At 57.8% G+C, this 6877-nt stretch overlaps 1 long non-coding RNA gene across 1 annotated transcript; it reads left to right on the top strand.

Moving 5' to 3' along the window:
- The first annotated feature begins 2772 nt into the window (after window positions 1-2772).
- LOC123392341 lies at window positions 2773-4615 on the top strand. The gene is made up of 2 exons (XR_006607055.1): window positions 2773-2981; window positions 3718-4615. It is a non-coding gene; the product is annotated as an uncharacterized LOC123392341 (long non-coding RNA).
- The last annotated feature ends 2262 nt before the right edge of the window (window positions 4616-6877 follow it).

Here is a 6877-nt window from a genome sequence, read left to right as displayed (position 1 = left end):
CTCTGTTCTTTGTCTCTTGGTCACTGCCGGTGTTGCTGGCCTGGAGGAGGTACGTAATTATATATTTCACATAATTGTTCAACCGAATTGAATAGGCAAGCTGGCCTCCTGCCCTTTCTCCCTGGAGGATTCGCGGATCAGAAGCCCGTGTCTATCCTGGTCCCTGCCTGCAGACAGCTGAGACCTAAAAAACGACCCCGAACCTCAGTGTTGGTCACAGTGCTCAGAGAGACCCAGCATACGGCCTCCTCTGAGAGAGCAGGCGCATGTAGAACAACACAGATTCAAGCCGATCTCTGGTTGTGTGTGTCCCATTTTTTTTTAGTGCAAGTGGAGTTTCACTGCTGAAACTCTGCTCCTTTCAAATGCAAAGACTATTCAAAAAAATCTCTGCCCCATTGTTAGAAGAGGATGGCCCTAACGTCTGACCCCTGGAAGCCCTTCTGGCCCCAACAGTCTGGACCTGGACTGCTGTGCTCCCAGCGTGTCAGGCTGACGACCCTAGACACACTTAGGTTGACTCTTCAGGTGGGTCAGCCTCTGCCAAGCAGCGGGCCTCCTGGAAGGCCCTGGAGGTCAGGGCTTCAAGACATTTCAAGACTTCACGGTCTGACCCTTCCAGTCCCTGGGGATGACCTTTCCAGTCCCTGGGGCCCCAAGTCCCTCAGAACCACTGCTAACTGCCTGTTTGTCCTTGCAGTCTTGAGAGGTGGGAAGAATGTCCCCTCTTTCTCCATAGGTGGGTAAGGAGGAAATAAGCAGGAATGGCCTACAAGCATCAGAGGCAGAGAGGACCTTGGCTCCCGATTCCAAGGAGCTCCATAAACCAGAGGCTGGAAGTCAGTCTCCAGCAGGCCAAGAAGGAGTTAATCTCCAAGGAGAGTGAGGGCTACTCCCAGACTGGAGGCCTGTGCCCAGCTCTGCGGCTGCCAACTCCGGGAAGAAGTCCTGGGATCTGTAGTCTGTGTCACCACCCACCCGTGGCCTGCCTGTTTGTCAACACGGTCGTGGGGACTACAGTTCCCAGAAACCTGCAGAGGCCAGGCTTTGGGGGAAGGGGTGGGGTGTGAGGCTCGGTGGCAGCAGGAGGGAGAGGGAGGAGGTGGGGAGAGAAAACCCAATTCACCCCCTTCCTTTTTAATTCTTTCTCCTGGTGTGTCTGCTCCACCGCCCGAGCTAATCCCCCAAATCCGGTCTCCTAAGCCGCAGCTGCTTCCCTTCGCAGTGATGAATGGCTCGGGGAGGGAAGGTGAATTCATATTTTAATTACTGAGGCGCGGTGCTAAGGGGAGCTGGGGAGGGGCGGAGGGCTCAGCATTGTTCTGGAGGCGTGAGGCGCCCCTCCTCACTGGGTCACTTCTCTTTTGCCCTTTACCTGGGGTGGGGGTGGGGCAGAGTGAAGCTGGGGGGGGCGCCTCATGGGAAGTTCTCTGCTTCTGCTTTGGGAGGTTGAGGGGATGGGTGGGTAGGAGGGAAAAGACCCCCTTTCTTGTTTGTTAGAGGATTCCGGGCAAGTCCCAACACTTGTAAATACCTCCCCACTCTTCAGCCCCCCACTGCCATCCACTTTGATGGAGGACACCGCCAAAATTTGAGGCTCCCCAGAGCTCGTGGTCTGCCAGCGTGGAGCCCTGGCTGGCCCCTCTCTTAGTTTCTAGCCCAGTTCCTCTTGATCCCTCCATGTGTTTAAGCGGCCTCTGACCCACGGCCCCATTTTGTCTGGAGGTGCCGGGGCTGGGGGGCCCTGGGAGGGTTCCTGGGATAGAGGAGAAGCGGGGTTGAGGCCATAGAGGCTGGGAACCCCCTCGCGGTTGGGGGTGATGTGCTGTGGGTTGACGGCTCTTCTGCTTGGGCTCCCACAAAGCTGGCTAAGTGGAGCATCTTTCTCGCCCCCAGAGCCGGGGAAAGGCCAGAGAGGAGGGCGGGGAAGAAATCTGGGCCAGCAGCTTGCAGTCCGATGCAGCCAACCGTGAGCCAGCAGGGGTCCGTCCAGTGTCCACCTTCCTTTCCTTCCTGTTCTGAGTTTTGGGGGCCCAGCTTTCTATCCCTTAGCCCCTCCTGGGCTGGAGGCATGAAAGCTGAGGTCAGAGGGGAAGCTGCAGGGTGGGAGCGGACGTTTCCATCATGAACACGGATAAGTGGGGGGGGGGGGTCCCTTCCACGCGCTGGTCCACTTGCTTTCTGGAAACTCTGGACTCCTTCGTTTTGAACATTCAAACCCCTTTCTCTTCAAGTAGACCTACCAAGAGCAGGTTCACCAGGACCTGACATCCAGGGAGCCCTCCAGTTGGTGCTGGGACACTGCCAAGGATGACAGGATGAAGGGGAGGGGCAGCACCGAGAGCGGAGCGGAGCGGAGGAACCGCGCTGGCAGAGGGATTCTGAAGGATGCACGGGGACCCAGGGCAGGAGGGACCCTGAAATGGGAAGGGGTTCTCTGCTCCACAGGTCCCCACTTCAGGGGCTGGCCCAGGGACCTGCATCACACCCAGGACCCAGACTGCTTCCAGGCCTTGGTAGGGAAGGGGGAGAGGGGAAAACCTGCATTTATATCAGAGACAAGACTCTCCGGAGGAGCAAGGACCCAGGACCCAGGAATCTCCGGGAGATGATTGGCCCCCCCGGATAGCTCTCAGGAACTAGGTTGTAGCTTCTAGCCTAGCTCTTGAGCCATTTATTTATTTTTTTAAAATTTTTTTTCCTTTTTTTTTTTTCCTCTTTTTTTTTGACAGAGAGGGAAAACACAAGCGCAGGAGTTGTGGGCAGAGGGAGAGGGAGAAGCAGCTCCTTGCTGAGCAGGGAGCCCGATGTGGGGCTGGATCTCAGGACCCCAGGATCATGACCTGGGGTTGAAGGCAGCTGCTTAACCAACTGAACCACCCAGGCACCCCCTAGCCCTGGGGCAATTTGATTCGACCCTCCTGAAACTCTGAAGTGAAGGTCCTGGTGCCTCCAAACTCTGCCCCCCAACACTTTCCACAGTGAGCAAAAAAGCCCAGATGGTCTTGTCTTTCCTAAAGGACCCTGGGGAGGAATATTTACGCCAAGGGGCATGCTTTGCTGTTTTTGTAGAACAGGCAGACATTGGAGGGGAAGTAGAATGGAGAGGGGGGGACCAGAGACCCCGAGACCCCTAGCTGCTCCTAGACCCAGGCTTGGGGTGGGAGGGTCATGGCCAGAGCTACTTGACCTGGCTTGGTTTTTTGTTGTTGTTTTTTCCTGGCTTGTTTTAATTATGAGTTCCTTCCCCAGATCAGCTTTGTTGTGCCTCCCGATGTCTCCCCATGTCTTTTTCCTGTAATCATGGAAATGCTTTGTTGATAGTACCCTTGATAGGCATCCCCCTAGCCAAGAAAGTGTAGGCGTTAAAATTACCGATTGCAAGGAAGCCCACCTGGCCTCCCTCCTTTCTCCCTGGTCAGCCGAGGATGCCCAGTGCCCTGCTAGCCCCTTAGGTTTGGAGGCCGTTAAACCTTGATTCACCTCGTGGTACCCTGAAATGAGGAAATGAAAGCCCAGAGAGGGACAGCCACTTGCCAGGGTGACACAGCCAAGAATAGAACCCAGGCCATCAAGGTCCCAGTTTAGATCCCCGTCTCTCTAGGTTTGTCACAGGAGGGATCCAGAGATAGCTGCCGTGGAGAGATCTAGAAATATAGTAGTTGTGTCTCAGCTCTGTCTATATATATTCCGGAGATGGCTCTCTGCTCTCTCTAGATTCTCCAGGAGAGTGGGTGTATGCTGGAAAGTGGGCGATTGAATAACCTGTCTACCTGCCCGTGCTGACTCAAGCTGGGCCTCCTGCCCACCCAGCTCGCCGCTGCAAATGCATCGCACCTATTAATTACAGTCACTACAGTCACCAGCTCTGTTAACAGGACACTTGGAGGGGACAGGAGGGGAGGATCCCGACAGGACCCAGCCCCGCTGGGTGCCCTGGGCTCAACAAGAACCCGCCACCTGGGCCTCTGCTCTGCCTGGAGAAACATGCCATTTGTCCAAAGGTGCAAGGCTGGCCAGATCTGTGGAACTGTCCAGAGGGCTGGCACCTGGGGCTGGCCAGATTCCTCAAACACAGTGGAACCCCTTGGAGGTGTGGTTAGCCTTTGGGGCCTGGGCCATTGGAAGCAATCTCGCCCGAGAGGCTGGACGACAGTCAGGCCTCGTGCTTCCTTGACTTCAGCATTTGGGCTGCACCCCTTGTCTCCCTTCTAGAGGGGGATGTGATTCCAAGCAGGCCTTGGAGGCAGGCTGACCTCCATGCAAGGTGTTCCCTTTGGGCCGGGCTGCAGGGCTGAGCCGGCTTGAACACACGTGTGCTCTCTCCCAGGGAGGCCAGGGCAGCTAAGTGAGCCGGAAGGATCTGCAGACTGAGTGCCAGTCCCCTGCAGCCCCCTCCCATCCTTAGCCAGACCGCCCCAACTGCCACAAGGGGGCCCTGCCTTGGGGGCTGAGAGCTGTGCAAGTGGGGGCAGGGGTGGGGGCGTAATGACATGCTCAGCTATCCAGCCTCAACTGAATTTTGTGCCAGCGAAGAGGCTCTTCTCTGCACCCTTTACCTCCCAACCTCTTGGTCCAGCGTAGGTGCTCAATAAAATAGCCTGTTGGCTGAAGGAACTCTGCTGTCTGTTCTCTGCGTGAGGAGAACCGTGAATTGTGTTGCTCTAAGCAGTCAAAGACAGTCCACTCTGTTCTCTACAGATTTCCCTAAGGGTATCAAATAAACCGAGCCTGCTAGGAAAGGGGGGACCCCCCATCATCCCCGGCACTCGGTTCCAGGAACCAAGGTCAGGGCTGTGTTGGATACAGGTCCACAAAGTCCTCCCTTGGGATCACGGGACTGTGTGACCTAAAGGGGCGAGTGGACCCCCCCAACCCCTGTAAGGTGGCACAGAGCTTACTCTGAGCCTCCTCCTTCCTGTCCCCCAAGCAGAGGTGTGCAGTGAGGAGCTAGGCAGAGGAGGCAGGAGGAGAACAGGCAGCAGGTGCTGTAGCTTTCTCCTGCCTACCGTGGACTCTCCCAGGCTCTGATCAGAGGGATGACATCAGCTCCCCAGAGATCAGGACACTCTGACTTTCACAGAGGCTGTTGTGTGGTGGCCCCTCCCCCTGGCCTGGGTGAGAGGGTTGGCGGGGGCCTGGGCACCCTCAGGGAGTGGCAGTGACTGGTCAGCCCCGGAGGGCTCTGGGAACATTAACCCCAGCTTGCTTCTCTCTCCCGCTTTCCTCCTGTCCCTCTTCCTCCCTTGCCTTTCCCTGCAGATCTTCTCTGGTGAGCTCCCCCCAGCCTGGCCTAGGGCATGCCCCAGTTCACTTTCGCCTGCTTCTGTGGCCTCCACGGCTTCTGCAAGATGAAGAGGAAGAAGGAGGAAGTTCACAGACAGCGGGAAACGGCAGTGTGAGCAGGACCCGGGCCCCCATCTCCCGCCGCCTCCAGCAGGTGCCAGACCTGAGGGCACCCACTTCTGGTAGGACCTGGCCAACCCTCCAGAGACCGAGAAGCCCTGGGGCAGCCTGAGGTGTGAAACTGCTTTCGGCCCCCAAGGGCTCCAGGTGCTCCACTCAGGGCAACTCCTCCCGGAGGGAGGGATGCACCGCCTTGGGCTAGGAGCCCTGCTCCCGGATCAGAAGCGGGCTTTTCTGCCAGAGGACCTCCCGGCAGCCCGGACCCTGGAGGAGGACGCAGGCAGCCTAGGCAGGGTGCAGGCGTCAAACAAGACCCTCCAAGCCCGGGATGGAGTCGCTCCGGGGACTCCGGGACCTGAGGCAGGAGCCTCTACAGCGCAGCGCCCCCGAGAGAGGAGTCTTTTCCTGTCCCCTCCCCGCGTCCTCCTGGGCCGGGCCCAAGGTGGGCAGCCTGCTCTCGAGTCGGACGGCAGAGTCGGGACAGTGAGAGGCAGGCGGTGTCCTCGTGGAAGGAAGCCGGCTGCGTGTCCCCCGCACACCGGAAAGCCACTTTCCTTCCAGCCCTGGCCTCCGGGACCCTCTCACTCCCACCAGGCCTTGCAGCAGCCCACACGTGGGGGCCCGCTCCCCAGGCCCCGAATCCCCTTCTCAGGAACTGTCTTCCAGGGCCGGACTGTGGGACCCCTTTCCTGGACTAGACCATGTCCTCCCTTTATTCTCCCTTCGCCCTGCCTCGCCCTTTTGCCTCCTCTTCCTCTTCTCAGAAGCCATAGGGAGGGAAAGCCTTGCATGCTGTTGTGCCTTTAGGGGAAACCAGGCAGAGGGAGCCCTCAAGGACTTGCCTTGACTTCCCCCCTCCTCTCTCTGCCCCCCTCAGTCAGTCTTCCAGGGTCAGTCTCTTCCCCTCCGCCAGCCTATTTCCAGCCGGTAGGAAGCAAACCACAACCTATCTCCTTCCTTCCTCTCTCCTCCCATTTGCTAGAACTTACCTTCTGTCACTGTGCCTGAACCGCTCAGGGGCTAGAGGGTCACACGGACAGCAGGCCCGTGGCAGAGACGCTTCCAGCAGACTCTGTAGCTTTAGCAAATCCCCCCTCTACTTCACTACGGAGCAAGTCATCCCAGGAACAAAGTCAGATCCCCTGCAGCATCTAGGGACGGAATAACCTTTCTGAGAGTTAACAGGTGGCCTGGCTAGAGAAGGTCAGGGCCCCAGGACAGAAGGAGGGGGCTGGGTCCCTTTCCCTTGGAATGTGACTCTCTGGGCAGTCCGGGAGGGCAGAAGTCCTCTTCCGCCGGTTCATCCAGAACCTGGAAGAAGCAAAGGCACATTCTATCCTGGCAACCTTCGTCCGTCCAGCTCATGCCCCATGCTCAGGGAGATTCCCAGAGTTTGGGGCAGATCTGGTGGGATCCAGGTCATCTTTGTGAAGCCGGAGCACAGCTGATTTCTTTCCTCCTATGCTCCAAC

This window comes from Mustela putorius, unplaced genomic scaffold (genome assembly GCF_011764305.1).
Source record: "Mustela putorius furo isolate JIRA1106 unplaced genomic scaffold, ASM1176430v1.1 tig00000508_pilon_pilon_pilon, whole genome shotgun sequence".
NCBI classification, from domain to species: Eukaryota; Metazoa; Chordata; class Mammalia; order Carnivora; family Mustelidae; genus Mustela; species Mustela putorius.
This window is presented reverse-complemented; position numbering and strand designations above follow the sequence as displayed.